Source organism: Protomyctophum bolini, assembly GCF_963924005.1.
Source record: "Protomyctophum bolini genome assembly, chromosome: 23".
Taxonomy (NCBI): Eukaryota; Metazoa; Chordata; class Actinopteri; order Myctophiformes; family Myctophidae; genus Protomyctophum; species Protomyctophum bolini.
In genome coordinates this window covers 27616447-27640477 of record NC_137884.1, presented here as the reverse complement: position 1 = coordinate 27640477, position 24031 = coordinate 27616447, and the positions used below count along the sequence as shown (strand labels likewise).

Below are 24031 nucleotides of genomic sequence, written 5' to 3'. Positions count from 1 at the left end.
TGATGTATGCCATACTTTTGTTTTTGCTTAAATGTAAGTCGCTCTGGATCAAGAGCGTCTGCTAAATGCCTAAATTGTAAATTGTAGGAATGCAACTGCAGTGACAACACACAAATGTGTGTTATTGGCATAACGATTAACGACTAAAATACAGGAGAAAAATAACCCGCGCCCTCCTCACAATATACTCACAATAGACTCGATAGGCCTTGAAAGCACCACAGGGTTTAATTACGGCTTGGCTGCCCTGTGGATCTCTGACGCAACGCTGATGAAGTCATAGTGAATGATGTCAGACTTGTGCAAATGTGGAAGAATATTATTCCCACAAACAACATTCACAATATTGTGAAACATATTTAATTTCTTTTTTTTAGGGGGGATTTACATCCTTGGCCTGGACTGCTTAAAACCCCTCACACATTATACATTTCCAATTATGGAATGAATGATGTAATTTCAGTAATAGCCTCCTCTCCACTGCAGACCTATAAGTCTGATCTCTGAGTCATAAATTGCACTGTCTTTATTTACTGTATGTAATGTACTGTATGTCCACATCACCAGACCATAGCGTACTCATCTCTTCTGGCTCAAAGCGCACACACACACACACACACTCACACACACAGGGGGGGGGGCGGACTAGGCCCGCAGGCCTAAAATGTCCAATTAACGACATGTACCCTATATAGCATCCCTATTCGGCGCATGTCATATTTTATGCGAACATTCGATGGAAATAGGCATTAAGCATTGGGGCAAAAATAGCATTCTGAGGCCTCGGGGGAACCCGTAAACAAAGTATAGCTTATTTTGTTTTAGGTTGAATCATTCTGTAGTCCTACAAGGTCAAATCCTCAGTGTCCATTTGAGAGTGTAGTATAGTGTAGTGAGTGAGTGAGTGAGTGAGTGAACCAATTTGAACCCATTCTGACCTGAGATCAGATTCTAAAAATGACAGTTTTCTGAAAAAGCTATGTTTCTATATGTCAGTCGTTCTTCGATTTTTCAAAAATAGCAGACCTACAAGCTTTTTCAATAGCTAAAGCATAACATAATGCCATCACCAGGCGAAAACATCAAGCTTTGAAAATGTAACGTTGCACAAATGTACGTGTGCAGCTAGAGACAGACGATATCTGTGTAAGTGACTAAGAAAGAAAAATAGCCATAAAAAAGGTAGAAAGCAGATATTATGATGAGTTACAGTAGATATTATGACGAGTTACAGTATCCCCCCCGAGTGTGTCGTCAAGTGATGATTTCAACCCTGGCCATAAAATCATAACTCGGATATGATTAAAAACTTGAGGGAAAATAGAAAGTCCACAGGAAGACATTTGCTGTAGTGTAGACTAGGTACAAAAAGAGGGCCCTGCTGCGTTCATGATTTGCAGCAATTTGTACAAAACGGGCCAATCTTGAAAACTTTGGAAGGCAATCTTAGCCAATCAGTGAGAAATCCAACAGAAATCAGTCAGACAGACAGACAGACAGACGTGAATTAGCTGTATGTTGGATTCATGCTAATGTGTATTTTCAGACATTTACGCTGTCAAAACCTTGTCTAAACTTGACCTCTGTATACTTGGTCTACACTTTTTTTCCATCTACACCAAAAGTCTTAGCCAAAAATAACAGATCTACAAGCTTAGGCTATTTTCTGAATAATAGGGTTCAAGTCAAAGATTTGGCAGCCCCTCTGTAGTAACTCTGAGGACCCCCTACAGGGTCCCCGGACCCCCTGTTGAAGACCCCATGCTGCCTTAGTTATGTTATTAGCGAGCCAACGACACATCCCATCCCTTATACGCGAGGAGGAAGCCCCGTTCCAACATACAGATGTTGTGCTTCCTGTGTTGGCCAGGGCACTCGTCCAACCAGATGTTAGCTATTCCCACGGTTGCCCAGGCAACGGTGCAGCAATGGAAAAATTCCTGAGAAGTTCCATGTGGCACGAAAACGTTGGAGAAGTTGATACTGGGGCTGGGATGCTTCCAACACCCCTCCACCCCACTACCTCCACCATCTTTCCCTTTCACACACACATACATGCATGCACGCACACACACACACACACACACACGCGCGTACATGCAAGAGTATACATCCCCCCCACACACACACACCCTCCCTTTTTGCTTCCTTTATGATGAATTCCTGTTCTGTTCTTTGACTATATAGAAGTGTCTATTTGTACGTCTCTAAATGTTTTGATGAATTGAACATGGTGGACCCTGTTGTAAACAAGTGCAATGCTTAATTGGGTCGTCCTCCACTCACAGTTAAGTCTTTGTATTGAGTTTGTGCTTGAAATGTACTGTAATTCTGCAAACTGTTAATAAATATTTCAATCAATCAAAACACACACACACGAACACACACACACACACACACACACACACACACACGTTGGCATTACTATTCCTGTGAGGGGACACCGATATTTTTACCTTCTTTGGGTAATGTTTTACCCTCTGAAGGCAGAGTTTGTACCGTCGCTGTCGCACACTTAAAATAGCCGTAGAGTCTACGAGCTCACAATGAGAGGTCAGCTCTATTCTCTGACCGAGGGACACACGCTAGGCCGAGGGAAATATCTCTTTTGGCAAAAGGAAGTGAGACGAGGGAGACGATCCGACCAGACACTAAATGTGACACTATGAACCTTCTGCAGACTGTTATGAGTGACGGGGAACAACTTCACGCGGTGCAGTGCCACGCTAGTCAACCACCACCCTCTGTCCTGTACACACCCGTTACACAGCCAATACCATCTTTTACCATCAGGGCGACGGTACATGGTACCTAGGGCCTCAAGATCGTTTGTTCCCATAAGTATAGGACTTATGAACAAGCAGGCCCCGTCTCAGTGCCGTACATAAAGTGTGATGTGATGCCTCTTGGAACTATGACTGGTGGCCTTCTGTTGGCATTGTTTAATTATTGTCTATGTACTGTGTGATCTGTTTGTTTGTATATGTTTTATGTATCCTGATGACTGCTGTGCACTAAACAAATTTCCGAAAGGACAAATAAAGTACCATCTATCTATCTATCTGTAGGCCAACCGGTCGGACTCAGAACGTATGCACTGCACTGCACGCCCCTCCACCCAGACAAGAGGCCAGCCTAAATATAGCCTTACAGGGTTAAAAGAGGGGAGGAGGGGGACAGACAGAGGGAGAGAGTAAGAGAGAGAGAGAGTAAGAGAGAGAGAGAGGGGGGAGAGGGACAGACAGAGGGAGGGAGCGAGAGAAATGGGGACAGACAGAGAGAGAAAGAAAGAACGAAAGAATGAAAGAAAGAAAGAAAGAAAGGCTAGATAAAGGAGTGAGAGGGGAGGGTCGGGAGAGGACAGATAAAGCACACTGTGGACTCCGATGCTCGTGAAGTGCCTTTATTTGCACAAAAATCCACTGCACAAGTATAAACCCCCTGGACATGACGCTAGTGTGTCACAGGGTCGGGAGAGGGACATACATACAGTACATAGAAAGAGACAGAGGGACATACATACAGTACATAGAAAGAGACAGAGGGACATACATACAGTACATAGAAAGAGACAGAGGGACATACATACAGTACATAGAAAGAGACAGAGGGACATACATACAGTACATAGAAAGAGACAGAGGGACATACATACAGTACATAGAAAGAGACAGAGGGACATACATACAGTACATAGAAAGAGACAGAGGGACATACATACAGTACACAGAAAGAGACAGAGGGACATACATACAGTACATAGAAAGAGACAGAGGGACATACATACAGTACATAGAAAGAGACAGAGGGACATACATACAGTACATAGAAAGAGACAGAGGGACATACATACAGTACACAGAAAGAGACAGAGGGACATACATACAGTACATAGAAAGAGACAGAGGGACATACATACAGTACATAGAAAGAGACAGAGGGACATACATACAGTACATAGAAAGAGACAGAGGGACATACATACAGTACATAGAAAGAGACAGAGGGACATACATACAGTACATAGAAAGAGACAGAGGGACATACATACAGTACACAGAAAGAGACAGAGGGACATACATACAGTACATAGAAAGAGACAGAGGGACATACATACAGTACATAGAAAGAGACAGAGGGACATACATACAGTACATAGAAAGAGACAGAGGGACATACATACAGTACATAGAAAGAGACAGAGGGACATACATACAGTACATAGAAAGAGACAGAGGGACATACATACAGTACACAGAAAGAGACAGAGGGACATACATACAGTACATAGAAAGAGACAGAGGGACATACATACAGTACATAGAAAGAGACAGAGGGACATACAGACAGTACACAGAAAGAGACAGAGGGACATACATACAGTACATAGAAAGAGACAGAGGGACATACATACAGTACATAGAAAGAGACAGAGGGACATACATACAGTACATAGAAAGAGACAGAGGGACATACATACAGTACATAGAAAGAGACAGAGGGACATACATACAGTACATAGAAAGAGACAGAGGGACATACAGACAGTACACAGAAAGAGACAGAGGGACATACATACAGTACATAGAAAGAGACAGAGGGACATACATACAGTACATAGAAAGAGACAGAGGGACATACATACAGTACACAGAAAGAGACAGAGGGACATACATACAGTACATAGAAAGAGACAGAGGGACATACATACAGTACATAGAAAGAGACAGAGGGACATACATACAGTACATAGAAAGAGACAGAGGGACATACATACAGTACACAGAAAGAGACAGAGGGACATACATACAGTACATAGAAAGAGACAGAGGGACATACATACAGTACATAGAAAGAGACAGAGGGACATACATACAGTACATAGAAAGAGACAGCTTGGAGGGAGAGACGGCGATAGACAGAAATAGAGAGATTAAGGAGAGTGGTGGTGAGAACGACGCCGATCTGAGAGATGACGATCGACAGCCCAAGTGCGAGGTGAGGCCATGAGCGTTATAGCCTCGGGTACAGAGACCCTACGGCCGTCTATGCGTGCTCTTGTAACAGATATAGCCCCCCCAGCTGTTCCGTGTGGACTCATGCCTCCTCAAATATACCTGCTAGCGGTCTCGGCTCCCTCGTGGCTCTGGGACGTGTCAATCACAGCCCAGGAAACCCTAGACCACTTTAGACCCACCACACCAATACCCTCAGGCCCAACATGCCCATGACACCCTTCTCCTGTTTAACCCTCGACATGCAGGGGGTCATCAATACAACATGTAACACACACAGGCCAAATGTGTCCGCCAGAAAGACTTGGTCATTCTTATTTTGATCTCGGGCCCAATTACTGAATGTCACATCTCCGGGTTTTCTTCAGAATATGTACAGTATATGACACTTATTACAAAATAGAACCAAATGGTCCGTAAGGGTACATTTGTGATCGCACAAATTCCAGCTTTTCACCAGAGGAGAAAACTTTATTTTATTTGTTTAATGAGTTAATAGCACAGGCAGACTCTTCACATACTAGAGCATGTCTGAAATAAGTGTCGGAGCTGAAATGGACATGTAAATATGAAACAAATGCTTAAACATGTAGCTAGGTGTAATGCTAGAGACCACAGAAGTGAACCTTTCAAGCCTGTTTTCTCAACTCGCTGTTTCTCTGCAAGACATTATACTCTATAAGCCATATCTCCAAAACTGGTGGGTCAAACTGAACAACCAATATGTCAATTTGAAGCTATGACTCCCTGCTTTGCCTTTCATATGACATGAAATCCAATGGCAGTCTCTCAGTCAAATTTGGTCACAACACTCTCAGAGTTACAGGCCAGCTATGGTGATTCAGGGATAGCTCTTTATGCGTTTCCGGTAATAAGAAATGTCCACCACCAGCCAGCAAGGCGATGACCCTCGTCTCCACATGGCATCAACGTTATACAGTATATCTGGAGTTTAAATTTGGAATGAGATTATGAGAAAATGCAAAAGAAATGGCATTCAACATCCCAAAGATAACAATGACGACCCGACGACCCGACTTCATTACTTCATTACAAACATGTTTATATTTCGTACTACAGGTTTTCTATATTGGCTTTTAAGAAAGTTGTTTTAATTACAGTTTTAAATGGCAATGAACATGAAACAGATAAACCAGCTAGTGGTCACAGTAAATGAATTAACTGGGAAAGGACACACATGACGAAATAACTTGAATTTGTGGAGTAAAGTTTCATACCGATTCTTAGGTCACAGTTGTCACCGACATACACTGTGGTATAGACAATAATAATAATAATAATAATACACTACTAGTGCTATATACTCAGTGGCCTTGTGGTTAGAGTGTCCGCCCTGAGACTGGGAGGTCGGGGGTTCGATCCCCGGCCAGGTCATACCAAAGACTGTAAAAAAATGGGACCCAGTGCCTCCCTGCTTGACACTCAGCATCAAGGGTTGGATTGGGGGTATAAGTCCCTGTGACATACTAGCGTCATGTCCAGGGGGTGTACTTGTACATCCAGCTGCCTCACGGCTCGGCAAGGCTACTTACTTTAGTAAGTAAATATACTGTGATATTGGTGTGCATATCTACACCACTCTGCCTCATGCCTAACGTAGCCTACTGTACATGCTCCACAGCATACCCACCACATCTCACAGTATAGCGCTCCCTCTCGTGTATTATTGCTTAATTAATGTCCTCTTCCCTTCAGCTATAGGACCCAGAACAGAAGAACGCCTCTCTCTCTCTCTCCGGTCCCCGGCTCTCCCTCCATGTACACACGGAGTGCATCGGCCTCACGTTATGAACACAGATTGCCACAGACATGTCTTGAGAGCAAGAGCCCTTTTAGCTGGTTGAGCATGAAATCTGGTTAGCCTTAATCCATTTTGTGCGGGAACCCCCTTTTGGTGTTTTAAGCATTATGTTATGCTTTACCTATTGAAAAATAGCAGATCTACAAGCTCGTATCGCGCCACCGAGTGGCGCGATACGAGCTTGTAGGTCTGCTATTTTTGAAAAATCGAAGAACGACTGACATTTTTTAGAATCTGATCTCAGGTCAGAATGGATTAAATCAGACCAGTGTGTGTCCTGCAGTGGAAACCTCGTATGAATCTGATCTCAGGTCAGAATGGGTTAATCCATTTAGGCCTGACGTCGAAATTTAAAAAATGTATTTTTTTCTGAAAAACCTCATGTTTCTATATCAGTGGTTCTCAATATTACATGTCAAGGACCCCCAAAAATATATGAAATTAGCCGCTGACCCCCCCATCTGAAAATGTGTTGTTTCAGGGACCACCTCCTCCCAGAAGCAAAGATTTTAGATAAAAACGTCCGCTCTGAAAGAGTATACATTCAAAGCTTTGCACCACATGTTCATGATTTTTCAAAAAATAGCAGACCTACAAGCTCGTAGCGCGCCACTCGGTGGCGCGCTATGAGCTTGTAGATCTGCTATTTTTCCAATAGCTAAATTATAACATAATGTTTAAAACACCAAAAGGGGTTCCCGCGCAAAATGGGTTAACGCAAAAAAAACAGCAAAGTAAGTGAGGCAAACGGAAAGGAGGGTGACAGGAACTCTAAAACTGTGCACATCACACAGAGAGAGAGAGAGAGAGAGAGAGAGAGAGAGAGAGAGAGAGAGAGAGAGCTTGGAGCTTGTGTCTATGGCTTTAAAGGCGAAAGCCAAAAACAAGCATATTATCAAGTCGGTAAATTTGGAACTTGGATCACAGGGTGTTTTTTTTTAAGGCCTCATGAGGAGTTGTTGGCAAATGGTGACAGAGACTTCAACATCTCTCTGGTGTTCCAGTTGTCAAGATCAAAGAGAGTCATCATTGCTCACCAGGCCAAGGCTGATAGCAAGCCTAGCAGGGCATTAACCCATTCTGACCTGAGATCAGATTCATACGAGGTTTCCACTGGACAACACACTGGTCTGATTAACCCATTCTGACCTGAGATCAGATTCTAAAAATGTCAGTCGTTCTTAGATTTTTCAAAAATAGCAGACCTACAAGCTCGTAGCGCGCCACTCGGTGGCGCGCTATGAGCTTGTAGATCTGCTATTTTTCAATAGCTAAAGCATGACATGATGCAGTTCAGAATGGGTTAAAAGAAATAATTGATGTCAATTCTATAAACACACATACTGTCAGTGGTATAGACAAAGTACTACTTAAGTAAAAGTATCAACACTGCAATGTAGAATTACTCTGTTTACAAGTAAAAGTTCAGAAATAAAAGTACCAACTGTTAGAAAGTACTCTTTATGCAAGAATGTTTCATTTCAAGTTTTCAAATGTATATATTTTGTTTAGATAAATAGCAAATATACAAGCGCACAATGTGTGCTTGTATACATACACCTCAGTCAACGGTGTCATGCAAAGATACGCCAAAATATAGAAAATCTGCAACGCCACTTTTGGGATCTCTGCGGGAGGGGGAAGCAATCGGTGACATCATATTTTGAATGTCAGATTTCAGGATGTTTATCGGTCTGAGAGAGAGAGAGAGAGAGAGAGAGAGAGAGAGAGAGAGAGAGAGAGAGAGAGAGACCAAGTTGGACATGGACAAGATGGGACAGGTGATGAACGAGAGAGAGAGAGAGAGAGAGAGAGAGACGTGCCGCTGAGTGAGGAGGAGGAGGATGTGAGAGGAGGAAGAGGAGGAAGAGGAGAGGAGACGTGTTACTGAAAGACGGAAGACAGCAGAGTGGGCAGAATATAATAGACACTGTCATGTGAAGGTTAACTTACAGGTGGAAGGTTGTAGAAAGAGACAGAGAGAGAGAGAGAGAGAGAGAGAGAGAGAGACAGAGAGAGAGAGAGGTGTAATGGGAATTTTAGAATGCCAACTACAAAGTGCCAGATATATATGCATTATTGTGTATTCATCTTCTCTTTGCTCACCAATGTGCTCAGTCTAATAACTCTAATTCACGCAGCTGTCAATCTATAACAGCTGACTTGACTCCTCCACACTGTCAGCAAAGGTATACTTATTTGTGTGTCGCCCTTATGTTTAGCACAGATCCGTATATGGACAGTTAGTATAACATCTCTGTTAAGACAAGACTATAAGGACTGTCTGAGAATAGGGTTGGGGAGGCTTGCGCCCGGAGGGGCTGCTGGAACAGGAAAGGAGGTGTTCCTCACTCTCTGTATGTTGTTACTCTGCTCAATCTTCTTAATAAATTATCAATACTTCACCCTGAAGAACTTTGTAATTCCTTCATCTTTGGAAGATTATTTAATCGACAACACCCCACACTTGTACTTGTGCATCAAAGCTGCCTCACGCTACAGAAACATGCATGGTATAGGCCACAGGTTCCCAAACACAGGGTAGGGATGTTTGTGTGTCGCGGACACCACATTTGTATGAGAAAATATCCCTTAATTTCTTTGTTTCCTACATTTCTATTTTATTATTGTTTAAAAAATGTTTTAAATGAAACAATTCATGTATTAAAAAATAACTTAATGATTTTTTTTTTAAATAATTTATGTTATAAGTTAAATTAAATAGTTAATAATCCCAGCTAAAGCAGTCTCATAGAGAGAATGCCCTGACAAATCAAAACAAATTCTGGACCCCCCCCCCTCCCCCCCTCCCCCAAGCAAAGTCTGGCTTTCCTCATAAAAGTCCAAGCTTCCGAAATACAGTAGCAAGCCAAGACCATGTTTATTCACACTGTAGAATTATTATGGCATCTGGAGGAAACCTCTCTCTGCCGTCACTAAAAAATAAAATAAAAAAGAACGTAGGAGAATTAGCACATGTACAAGATCAAAGTGAGGTTGATGTAGATCATCTATTTCTGTACCCCCTGTGGGGTACAAAAACAGCTTGTTGTTATTCTTTGCCACATCCTGAGAGTCCCCCCCTAGTGCCCGCCGAAAAGGAGAATCTTCAAATCAAACCATGTGGGTCTTTCAGGGCCAAACTTCTCAGTATGAATCACATGTCGCCCATCTGTGGATCAATCCACTTAGTGTCTATGAAATATATGGGCAAAGGGAAGGGGGGCACTCTGCAAGTCTGACATCATAGGCTGCACGGACCCATTAGCCTGAGTGGTGGCCATGTGCCCCCCCCCCCCCCACGGAGAGCAGGGGGACCGCACGACACCCACTTCATTCTGAAGAGAACACACCCAGAGTCCCCTCCTCCTTTTATATACGACCCGGTCAGGGTCATTTAGAACCCATTCTGACCTGAGATCAGATTCTAAAAATGTCTTCTACATCCTGACAGTTTATACCATTCTGACCTGAGATCAGATTCTAAAAATGTCTTCTACATCCCTGACAGTTTATACCATTCTGACCTGAGATCAGATTCTAAAAATGTCTTCTACATCCCTGACAGTTTACCATTCTGACCTGAGATCAGATTCTAAAAATGTCTTGAACTACATCCTGACAGTTTATACCATTCTGACCTGAGATCAGATTCTAAAAATGTCTTCTACATCCTGACAGTTTATACCATTCTGACCTGAGATCAGATTCTAAAAATGTCTTCTACATCCCTGACAGTTTATACCATTCTGACCTGAGATCAGATTCTAAAAATGTCTTCTACATCCTGACAGTTTATACCATTCTGACCTGAGATCAGATTCTAAAAATTATTCTACATCCATCCTGACAGTGTTCTGAAAAAGCTATGTTTCTATGTCAGTCTTTTCTTTGATTAAAAAAGAAATAGCAGAACTACAAGCTCGTAGCCCGCCACTCGGTGGCGTGCTATGAGCTTGTAGATCTGCTATTTTTCAGTAGCTAAAGGGGTTCCCGCCCCAAAATGGGTTAAACTAGGATCAGAACCTGTTGGGTAGATGTGTGAGGCATATAGAACTAAATTAAACTCTAAATTAAATGTCTGTACAACCTCACAATGTGTCGCTATGTGAGCTTGTAGATCAGCTATTTTCATCTTGCAAAACTGGCAACACAGCAAAGAGAAAGAGGAACTTATGCATATGCACACACAAACGCAATGCACTCTGGGTAACGCAGTGCACTATGGGCCGTAAGAAAAACGTGAATAGGCATCAGTTTAGTTTAGGAGACTCAACTGTGGCCTCTGCGTGTGTCACATGATCCGTTGGCTGCTAGACAACTACAGGGTATTTTAGGATCTACCCAACAACTCTATTCTGGTGTGGCCTGGGCACCATTTCATTTAGGGTATGTGATCCTGTCGGGAGCGGATGATATCGTTACGTCATGTTGTGGTATTGTTTTGTAGTCATCAGGATGATATCGTTACGTCATGTTGTAGTATTGTTTTGTAGTCATCAGGATGATATCGTTACGTCATGTTGTAGTATTGTTTTGTAGTCGACAGGCAGGAACAACAGGCGGCAACTTCCTATTCCCTCAAACCGATTTTTCTCAATAAAAGATACAGGCTTTTATTGAGAAAAGCTACAGGCTTTTATTGAGAGGGAAAAGGAAGTTGCGGCCGCCTGTTGTTCCTGCCTGTCGACTACAAAACAACACTACAACATGACGTAACGATATCATCCGCTCCCGACAGGATCATACAGACTTTTGATTGAAACAGAGACCAGGCTTTCCTCCGAGGTGGTGGAAAGCCTGGTGAGGCGAGGTTACTATTCTGGGGGAACATTCACCCAAAAGTGCTGGTCATCTTGTGAGCCTCATGGCGATTGGCAGATGTATGTTTTAAATGATGAATGATGAATATCAACTGTTGCTCCATGAGGCGGTTTAGAGTGCCTACATTTAAGAACAACAGACTAAAGAACTCGTTTGTACATCAGTCTGTCTTGCTTCTAAACCAACATCGTTAAACCAGTGGATATGTTCTCGTTCCCGATTGTTTAGTGATTTTTTTGTCCTGTGATGTCTACCATTTTGTATTGTTTGTCTATGTCTTGTCTGTTTCTTGAACGGTGACGTCATGGACGCAAAACAAATTTCAGTGCAAGCTGACAATAAAGTTGTATAGTACCGTATGTTGTGTAGAGGGGAATAAATCACACTTGTGTGAAGTGAAGTGAGGGGCGCTCTTAGGATCATCATACATCATCACATTCTGGCCAACCACAATTGGCGTCCTCACTTTTCTGTCCTCAATACGTACATTGCTCAGCCAATCAATCAATCAATCAATCAATACCAGCTCAGTGGCACTGTGGTCAGAGTGTCCGCCCTGAGACTGGGAGGTCGGGGGTTCGATCCCCGGCCGGGTCATACCAAAGACTGTAAAAATGGCTCGGCAAGGCTACTTACTACTACTCAGCCAATCAAATCATCGCTATGAATGAGGTGCTCAGCCAATCAAAACATCGCTATGTATGGGGTACAGGTACACACACAGACACACAAAGCTGGGCATATGAGGGGGGGCTATAGGACAGATATAGACTCCTGGGAGAAGCCGCTGGTCAGAGAGGTACAGTAGCCTATACCGTATTATATAATGTACAGTATATAGGGTTTCGTGGTTCTCCAGGGGATGGAAATAACATCATGCAGAGCACATACAGATGATGATGGAAATGAAACCTCTTCTACTTCATCACGCAGGTTCACAAGATGACGTATAAGTCATCCCAGGCCCGAGGCTGACTGATGAGCCAGCAACGGTGTTTTCAGGTCAAAGCTAGAGGCAAGGTTGGGAACGCCCTGCAACTGTATATATTAATTTATACCCCATACAGGAGCTGTTCTTATGTGTGTACTGTACACTGACTGTACAGTGGTATATTCCTTTCTTTTCAAAAATGTTTTAATTCTGGGGTTTTTTAAGCAGAAGCCCAGGGGCAAGTACGAATGTCATCAAAACCCATTTAGGCCTGACGTTGAATTTAAGTTTTCTGAAAAACCTCATGTTTCTGTATCAGTGGTGCTCAATATTTCATGTCAAGGACCCCAGAAATGATCTGTAATTGGCCGCCGACCCCCATCTGAAAATACAGTATGTTGTCGTCGTCCCTGTTGTATTATAGTGTTCTGATACTTGGTACTGTGTTCGGATATGTACTTGTATGTATGGTGTACTGCCTGCCTGAATGGTAACATAAGAGTGGAGCTGTGTTAGAGCTGAAGGCCGCTGCTGGCAGGCAGGGATTGTGATGTCTAGTCTGTGACGTCATTAGGACATGAAGTATCCAAACTATATATGCTGCTGTAAGTGTAATAAACCTTGTGAACGTTTTGATGTGACCAAGTCTCGTGTCATGTTAATCTTCTCCCGGGCCGGCCTGTCTGTCTGTCCGCCGCCGAACCATGGAAATGCCAACCGGGTCGTCACACACCAGAACCAGACGAGGGTCCAATACGTAGAATACAGTTGATCATAACAGTCCCCCAGAAGCAAAGATTTGAGTTAAAGTGTTCACTCTGTAACAATATATATATTCAAAGATTTGAGGCACATTTTCACAATTTTTTAAAAATAGCAGACCTACAAGCTCGTAGCGCGCCACTCGGTGGGCGCTACGAGCTTGTAGATCTGCTATTTTTTAAATAGCTAAATTATAACATCATGTTTAAAAACACCAAAAGGGGTTCCCGCCCAGAATGGGTTACTGTAAGTCACAGGCTCTTAGAAAAACAAACATCATCATAATCACATAAGAGTGAGTTCAGAGGTCAAGCTACAGTCAGCTACATATAAAACACCAGGTCAGACCGCCCCTCAGGACTAAAATACATGTATTATAATAATAAAACTGTAGGCCTGTAGGCCTGTATAGGCTGTAAGCACAACAACAACCAATTTATACCATAATTAACATGAGCCAACTGTATTCAATTCACACAGCATTCACGTCATAACCCCGCTCTCCATGAGCCAACTGTATTCACACAGCATTCACGTCACAACCATGCTCTCAAACTCAAACCAAACCACCACCATGCCACTTAATTCTATAATTAGGCCTTGGTTCTCTTCTCACAGACCCCTGACCCGGGGGGGTCCTTGGGGAGAGTTCCAGCCTCCTAGGGGGTCCCCAGTGACACCATACAGTATACATTTACAAGTAAATACAATCAGTGGATGGCTATGTTGGTGAATTTGAGTCTTAATTGTCTCTCTACTGCAATGGTTTGTAAAGTGGGATACAGATCGAGTGACCAGGGGGGGCTGCCTCCCTCAACACCCATTACATGTTTTTGCTGTTCAAAAATAGCCACTCTATAAACTTAAAATGTTTTGTTTTGTCAACAATATTGACACTTTTTCTGTTAAATGTGGTCCCTACTTGCACAACACCTTTTCAAATGGTTAGCTGCAGTGATGAATTCCTGTTCTGTTCTTTAACTACATAGAAGTGTCTATTTGTACGTCTCTAAATGTTTTGATGAATTGAACAATGTGGACCCTGTTGTAAACAAGTGTAACGCTTAATTGGGTCGTCCACTCACAGTTAACAACGGTCTTTGTATTGAGTTTGTGCTTGAAATGTACTGTAATTCTACAAACTGTTAATACATATTTCAATCAATCAAAAAAAGCCTGCAGCCATAAGAACTGCTCTACTGTACCGTCAGTATAAATATAGCTAGACATGGGACTCTGGATTATAATCTAACAGTGTAAAATAAATAATCATCTCGATTGGTGTCCCAGAAAATTATATGAAATATAATATATGATGAAAAATGATGAAATGTTGTAGAAAAAGCACCTAAATGGGATAGTTCTGGGAAAACAGATAGTTTTTTTGTGAGACCACAGTCTTCCTTCCTGGAAGTATTCACAGTAGTCACACACAGCTGTTGGTTGTCAACACATGTTCGCGCACGCACACAAGCACACGCGCGCGCGCGCACACACACACACACACACACACACACACGTTCTTAAAACTACGGTAGGCTATTTAACCAAAATAAGTCACAACTTAACTAATCGCCATCATGGCATGGAATTAAAATGCACTCCTGTTTTTTAGAAAATGATACGCTTCTTCTCAGGACAATATACTATAGTTAAATCAGAGTTGCAGCGTTACATTTCAGCGAGTTACGTAATAATTTATGGAAACGCCACTGATCGTTATCGATCGCCAGCTGCTGTCACTTCGGTTCATTAGTGATTACTAGACCTGGCAATGACACATTGTCACAATAAAATATTAATTCCGTGTCTTTTTTTCCCCTTCTTTTTGAAAGAAACCTAAATACTTAATATTTGGACTATAGGCTATATAAATGCACATGTGTTGGGCGTGCAACAATAAAATTAATGCTCTTTATAGGCTAGGCTACTACTCACATGAGCGCTGACGGGAAATGTCCTGTTGAGCCGGACGAAATGGACAGCAGTAAAAGTAGACTGGTTGAGAAAGTGTACGTATCCATGGTTTTGCGTTATTATATTCCAAATGTCCAATAAGCCCCTAAAATAAAAAGTCTAAAACATCCAGAATGAGAAGATGCGTCTGGGAGGGGGGGGAACAGCAGTCCAGAAATTAGCGATCCACCCTGAGCGTTCTTCTCAGTTCGTACAGAGGCTACAACAACCACAGCGCCATCGGTGCGACTTTCCAAAACAAATCTGGGGCTGGTTCGGAATCTTCGGATCCCACCCAGCGAGTTGAGGAAGAGTGTTGTCTGGGAGGAGGACTCAGGAGGAGGTTTGTCAGATCTCAAGCTGCGATACAAACCATAAAAAACAGGAGAAAGGAAAAAGGCAGACAGATGCACGGTGTCGGGGGAGAGGAGAGAAGAGAAGGGGAGGAGGAGGGCGGGCGGGCGCGTCTGTCTCAGATCTCCCCACCTCGCCGTGAGAGAGAGCCGGAGTGTGTCCTCCTAACCAAACCAGCAGATCAGTTTCCGAGCCCCCTAGCTGCTGTCCTCTCCACCCACCCGATAATTACGCACGGTTCTCTCCATGTATGGGCTCTCCTCTTCTCGATGTCTCTCACGCAACACGTACCACCGGGGCCAGGCAAAGCACCGTACGTACACGGCCACCGCCTGGCGACCACTCATTCAACAACAACAGCCCCCCACTACTGCCCACGACATGCCGGTGTCCCGGTGGTCTGAGCCGGGGCTCCTAATAGTCTAGTTTCCTGCTCCGGTCCTTATTGTCAAAACTGGAAGTCTGACAAACGAAGCTTTTCGTGGTTCTCTTGTGTGTGTCCGTGCTATATTGTACAGGGCAGGCCACCGTTGTTGTGGTTGTAGCCGTGCGTAACGAGTAACGATGGAGCGGACCGTGCACCAACGTGCATGTCCAAACTCCAAAAGCAAACTTGGTTTTCAAAGTGGGGTCCCGCGGGACCCACGGGGGTCCTTGAGAGGATTCCACGGGGGACGGGAATTAATATAGTTTTTAACTAGTATAGCCTAATTCAGTTGACTTAGTTGTGGTAATTCTTTAATATTAGGGGCTGTATTTGTCTAATGATTCTGAATTTCTGCATGTTTCAATATGCAATAATGACAATGCAGCAGCATACAATAATGCATAACATAATTTATATACCATGAGATGAGCGTCCAAGACTAATTTGAAATTGAAATGAAGGCCCAATGGAAGTAGAGAGATAGGGTTGACGTGAAAAAGACATGGACAAGTCGAGTGAGCTCAAAAGTGTCCACACTGTCCAGTTTGCAAGGTCTCCATGCAGGTCTTGAGGTCAACATACATGGGCAGGGCAAATACAAACTTTACTGGACCCTCGTCACAGTTTAGTAAAGTATATCACTGTATATAACCTCAATTTAAAGTGACACCTATATCTATAAGCCATGCCAACTTTGCCAAGCAGAGATAATGAATTTGCTATACAAGGCTGGGTATAGTAAAACACAGTGTCATTTTAAATCACTGGAGAGAATCTGCTAAATACATGCCAGAAGATTATGCTTTCAAATTACTGTCTTTTCAAAGGAAACTGTCACACTACGACACTAAACAGTAATGTAACGATATATTGTATATCGAATATCGATATATATATATATATATCGATACAAACTGGTGGCAAAATTGAAATCAATTTACCCTAATGTATGGTTGCAGAAAGAATTGTCTATACTGTGTCATTCAATCTACAATCAGATGAATCACATTCAGAGGTGGAGGAAATATCAATAAAAGTGTTAAAATGTGAAAAGCTAGGGGTTGGCAATTTCCATCCCCCGAAAACCCAAATGACAGCTACCTTTTGGTGCTTAGAACACCTATCAAGGTGCTATAATATAGCACCATTTGACAACGGTGCTATAATTTATAGCAAAAGGTGCTACCATTTGTCAAATGGTGCTAAATACTCTGATCTAGTAGTCGAACCAACCATGAGAGGTGCCTAGTAAACAAAGCTTAAGATCCAACAGAGCAGCTCTACAAAAGAAAAGCAATACATTTAACTTTAACTAACATTAACCACTGCAAAGACACCAAAGTAAAAAAATAATAATAATCACACCTGTGTGAACCGAGTGGTGCAACTCCCCTCTCCCCCTGCCTCTCTCTCTCTCTCTCTGTAATTAGCAGGCAACAGTGCAACACTATCTCTCTCTCTCTCTCTGGCACAACAGCTTTACAAGTAAAGTAAAGTACCATTAAAGAACCACAATGTTCGTGTGACGGTGTGATAGGTCGCTAAAGTCTGAATAAAATCCTCATACAGTACCTCCAGGCTCATTACAGAGCCCTTACATTACTGTCATGGTACAGCTGTGTGTGTGCGTGTGTGTGTGTGTGTGTGTGTGTGCGTGTGTGCGTGTGTGTGTGTGTGTGTGTGTGTGTGTGTGCGTGTGGCGTGCCGTGGTCACACCGCTCAGGGACGACGTGAGGAGGACAGCACCGAACATTTTCAAAGAGTTTTTCTCCGGTCGCGTTTTCTTTCAGCGTCCGTGCCTCCAGTCCTGTTGTTGTTGTATAACTACTGTATGTCCGTGTGACGCACGGGGGTGAGTCTCTATTTTCTATATTCCCTCGAGGCAACCGTCTGTCTTCTCTCATCTCTGCCATGTCGCACACGTGTGACAAATAAATGTAAACAAAGCCAAAAGTGCCTTGCACAGACTGCAAGGCATCTGTGATCGGAACTCCCAGGACCATGCGTGCTTGCCAGTGATATTATTACTAGCCTTTAAGACAGTTTAGAATCACCTTTTTGACGAATACATGCTGTATTCAAAGACGTATTCGACGTGATTTTGCGGGGCGGGCGGGTTGCAAAAATTGATGCAGTGACTATATGCGGGGTGGACTGGGACGAGTCAAAATATTAAGATATGCGGGACCCACACGGGTCATAGAAAATCCTGCGTGACACTAAAGGGGAGAATGTTTAGGCGTGTATAAGATGCAAAGCAATGCAAATGATACTATATATCTGATTGACTGTTATACCACTTGAGCGGTATAAAAGACTCTCCAGACCGGGTGAATTGTCCATCACCAATGAAGTCATTGCATGAACTACAGTGCAGAGAGGGGACGTCAGTTTCCTCCGCTGCTTTCTACCAGGGAGGGGAGGGCCGGGGCACGCTGGCTGGGCCAGGGTAGTCCGTGCAATGTGTGTGTGTGTGTGTTAAGTGTGCACTCAGCGTGTTTACCATAGAGGGCTGTGAGAGGCAGGCAGGGCAAGCGGTCGGTCGTCCTGCTATTATACGTATCACACACACAAATAGATTTACTGTGCAAATAGGCGCCATGTTCCCCCACTCAGCAAATATCAGGTTTCACTGGAACTCATATCAAGAGACAGTATCTAAGAGACAGGCAGAGCTTTGGAGCGCTGAGTGTATTTACAGAGCCACGCTTGAGGGGGCTGTGGGGGGGGGGGGGTGGGTTTGGTTACAGTGGCGTGCACAGATAGACACTAGGGGGTGCTAGAGCACCCCCTGCCCTTTTGGCAATGTGCTCTTAAAAAAAAGAAAAATCTTAATTTGTAGTGTGTGTGACCATGGTGACATTGATCAATTATTATTGATAAAAAACGCTTCTACTATATTATTTAGGCCCCCACAATCTAAAGCTATGTTTCTATGTCAGTGTTTCTTCGATAATAATAAAAAATAGCAGACCTACAAGCTCATAGCGCGCCCACTCGGTGGCGCGCTATGAGCTTGTAGATCTGCTATTTTTCAATAGCTAAAGCATACCATAATGCTAACACCAAAATGGGTTAAGACAACCAGCCGGTTCCACGCGCTGCACAAGGTGATGCCCTTTTTTTTCACCTCTAAATGTCTCTGTGCACGCCACTGGGTTCGGAGGTTGGGGGCTGCTGGGGGTGGGGGTGGTTCGGGAGCTGCCACGTGACTTTGTCAGACAGAGAGAGAGAGAGATGAGACAGGGTTAGGAGGTTCTGGGTACTGTAGGTTCAGGGGACTTTAGATTATACTATCGCACATGATGCAGAATGATAAATGGAACCGTCTGCTGTAATAATGACAAACTGTGGTCGGTGTTGACCACAGTTTGTTAGTGTTGACAGAGGAGTATAGGGTGGCACTGGGCACACACCATGAGGAGCACGTGACGGTGGTATAAACTATCATAACTATTACCGTAGAATTCCACAATACAGAGAGAGAGAGAGAGAGAGAGATAGATATAGGGTATGTGCGTGACATCATTGTACCTGGAAGTTATGCGGGAACGCCCACTGAGTGGCAAAAAACTACTTTCTGGCCTCGACAGCCCATTCATCCACACAGAAAAGTCCTGTCTGATTGCATTAAACAATGTTAAACTCACCAACATTGCAGCTGTTACGAAAAGCTTGAATTATCCTCTTTCTATCTGCAAAGTTTTTGTTTCATGAAAATCCACCATAGAAACGTTATGAGCTATACTTTCTGTCAAGAAATGCCCTGCATTTGATTGTTTTTGATTGTCAGAGTTTGGAAGTGCTTGTTTTCAATAACAACATTTTGCTGCCTCCTGCATCATGTGACATTTAGAAACAGGTGGTACGGCAGGACGGTTGAGTGATTTCCAACGAGCGCTTCCAAACTCCAACACTCCAACATGCTGCTCAATGTGTTGCCACTCAGTCTAGATGAGGGGGGGGCGTGTCCTGATGGGAAAATCATGCATGTGCATACTCTCTATAGACAGACAGACCGACTCTCACCTCAGGCTGAAATCTTCAGAGAAACTACGATTCAACTCTTGACTTTTATTTATATTTATGTTATGATTGACATTTCGCTTCAACAAAAAGTGTGCCGTGTGATGCCAACCAGTAATGCTGTGCCAATCCCAGAGCAGCAAACATAATGCGCACTTTAACAGGATTACACGGGATTTGAGAGGGATTGTGTTACTAAGTCCTTAATCAATGGATGCAAATGGAGTAGAACTGGCATAAATGATTACATTAGTGTCAGTTTGGTGTTCTGCTCAATTGGCTGAAAACACAGGAAAGATAAGGCTGTCTTAACGAAGGACAGCCTTCCCCAATAAGGACTATACTGACCAATGACGGACTAATGAATACATAATTCATAATTATAGCATTCTTAATGACACATTATTAACAGTTTTGGTCAGTTCAGTTATTAATCATGTTCTGTATTGCCATGACTTGGTGTCATAATACAACATTAACACATGTGCCCTAGCCTATTAAAATAAATTAACGGTAATGTAGTGCGATCTATGATCTCACCACCACACGGTAGAATACGGATGCCCGGTGTGTGTGTGTGTGTGTGTGAGAGAGAGAGAGAGAGAGAGAGAGAGAGAGATGGTGGGGAGAGGGAAAGAGGGATGAGAGAGAATTGTGTGTGTGTGTGTGTGTGTGTGTGTGTGTGTGTGTGTGTGTGTGTGTGTGTGTGTGTGTGTGTGTGTGTGTGTGTGTGTGTGATCTATTGAAGATTCTGACTTTCAAATGTACATCATTTTTGTTTTGATTGTATTGCTGTATTGTTCTTTCTGCTTTGGCAATGTAAACATATGTTTTCTCATGCCAATAAAGCCCTTTGAATTGAATTGATGTGTGTGTGTGTGTGTGTGTGTGTGTGTGTGTGTGTGTGTGTGTGTGTGTGTGTGTGTGTGTGTGTGAGAGAGAGACAAAGTGAGAGAATTAAGAAGGAGAGGGAGAGAAGAGAAAGACAGAGACCAGATACATGGTGGTTGTGTATCCAAGCACTTGTGGAGTGTGTGTCCCCCCTCCCCTCCCCAGTATCAGGTGTGGCCTGACTGTCTGTCTCACCAGTTCCCACCCCTCCCTCCCTCCCTCCCACCCACCTGTCCAGGGATTCACCCGGGTAGACGTTGCCTAGCAACCCCTTTTGTCATCCTCAACGACCGCCGTCTCCTCGCGACCGTGTCAGAGGAGGCGCGCTCCTGTTGTCGTTTCCCCAACCGGCGACAACGCACGACCACCACTACACACGTACTGTTCCATCGATTGACTGAATACTGATCTGTACTATAAATCTGTGTGGAAATGTAAACTGCACATGCGGTATACTCAAGACATTAAGGCTAAAATGATAACACAAAAAAGTCCTCATGGGGACACTTCAAATTTGGGCAAAGTGTGTGTACTGCACTGTGCGTTATTTCGGTCTGTCTGTTTTAGTAGGAGGAGCTGCTTTTTAGGTCACCTGACAGACCTATACCTCTCATGAGGATGCAGCTGTGTTATTGGCTGTACCGAACACAGTTGCGCCTCGATGCAGCTGTGTTATTGGCTGTACCGAACACAGTTGCGCCTCAATGCCTACACCGTTGGCATTGTGAGTGAGAACTCTCAGCCAAGTCTCCCAAAGCACACAAGAGCAAAATAGAGCACAAAGTCCTTACACTGAAAACCCTGAGTATTACGGTAATTTATCTGAGATTGTAGCAACAATTTCTCACACATGGGACAGCTCATTAAAAGACATTTTGCAGGGCAAAATTACTCTTAATATTGATACATCCAAGTCCTATTTCACTTCAATTTACACTACAGTCCATTAAAGAAACTACAAAACATTAAAAAAAAATTGGTGACATGATGATGATATAGAAAGTTAAACAGTGGCACTTCTGAGAACGTCGAGGAATAGAATTATATTACATACTGTAACTGTAAAGGCAGGATTAAGTGCCTGTCAAAACTCGATTCTCGTTTGAAAAAATAAATATTAACCCATTCTGTACGGGAACCCGTTTTGGTGTTGGCATCATGTTATGCTTTACCTATTGAAAAATAGCAGATCTACAAGCTCATAGCGCGCCACCGAGTGGCGCGCTACGAGCTTGTAGGTCTGCTATTTTTTGAAAAATCGAAGAACGACTGACATTTTTTAAATCTGATCTCAGGTCAGAATGGGTTAATCAGACCAGTGTGTGTCCGCAGTGGAAACCTCGTATGAATCTGATCTCAGGTCAGAATGGGTTAAAACGTCACCGTTGCTGCCTTCAATAATTCTCGGTGCCTTGCAAAAAACAAATTAATTGACGTGCATATCGCTGAGCCTCGACTGAGCAGGGGAATTCTAGAAAGTGCTCATGCACAAATCACACATGGTCTCTCTCTCTCTCTCTCTCTCTCTCTCTCCACAGGCCTTCATGCAAAACGCAATGGTTAATTCTATTAAGCGAGTACAGTACAGGTTTCCCCCGTCAACAAATTATTCTCGAGTTTTAAAGTTTAAATCAGACACACCCTGTAACGAAGAGGTCCTCAGTTACTTTGTGTTTGGCACATATACTGTAGTGTACAAGTGTTGATTTAATTACTTATTACATTATATTATGTGACCAGATTTGACTGAGAGAGAGAGAGACTGCCATCGCGCAAATTACAGCTTTTCACCAGAGGAGAAAAACTTTTAATTTTTTCAAAATGAGTTAATAGCACAGGCAGACTCGTCACATACTAGAGCATGTCTGAAATAAGTGTCAGAGCTGAAATCGACATGTAAATAAGAAATAAATGCCCAAACATGTAGCTATAGGTGTAATGTTAGAGACCACAGAAGTGAACCTTTTCAAGCCTGTTTTCTCAACTCGCTGTTTCTCTGCAAGACATTACTCTATAAGCCATATCTCCAAAACCGGTGGGTCAAACTGAACAACCAATATGTCAATATTTTATGATTCCCTGCTTTCATATGACATGAAAAATTCATATTATATTATTATATATATGTAACAGATAAGAGAGGCAATAGGAGAGGCATTCCTCCATTTCCCTCCTTACCACCACATGACTGTTCCCACATTTTAAGCATATAACTGGTACAGTGATTAATGATCTTGCATTAATTATACTTGTCTACAAAACATGAGAGATTAGGCATATTTGGGGATGATAAAAATATGTTTTTGGGACAAAGAAACAGCTATTAAACCATCTACTGCTTTAACTTTTTTGGATGAATTTTTGGACTAATACAAACAATGCATACTAAATATATGTTTAAATGAAAAAATATGTCAGCGGTGAATATATTGACGGCGATCACGTGACTCGACAGTGGGAGACGACTGATATATGTGGTGGTGTCAGCCGGCCTTCAACGGTGTCTATATGGATAATTATGTAACAGCCTTTCAGCCAGATGAAAGGTTTTAGCCGAGCGGCGGCAGAGTTTTTCCACAGGAGACATTTTTTATGGCCTTTCTGTGTGTTCGGGACAGGTTAACCCATTCTGACCTGAGATCAGATTCTATAAAATGTCTTCTACATCCTGACAGTTTTCCATTCTGACCTGGGATCAGATTAAAAAAATGTCTTCTATATCCCGAACGTTTTCCATTCTGACCTGAGATCAGATTCTAAAAAATGTTTTCTAAATCCCGACAGTTTTCCATTCTGACCTGAGATCAGATTCTAAAAAATGTCTTCTACATCCCAACAGTTTTCCATTCTGACCCGAGATCAGATTAAAAAAATGTCTTCTATATCCCGACAGTTTTCCATTCTGACCTGAGATCAGATTCTAAAAATGTCTTCTATATCCCGACAGTTTTCCATTCTGACCTGAGATCAGATTCTAAAAAAATGTCTTCTTTGTCAGTCGCTCTTCGATTTTTCAAAAATAG

At 42.9% G+C, this 24031-nt stretch overlaps 1 protein-coding gene across 1 annotated transcript in view; it reads left to right on the top strand.

Moving 5' to 3' along the window:
• Positions 1-24031, top strand: part of mpped1 (metallophosphoesterase domain containing 1) — a gene marked incomplete at its 3' end in the record, with an annotated part of 325357 nt that overhangs the window by 22265 nt on the left and 279061 nt on the right. The window lies entirely within an intron of this gene.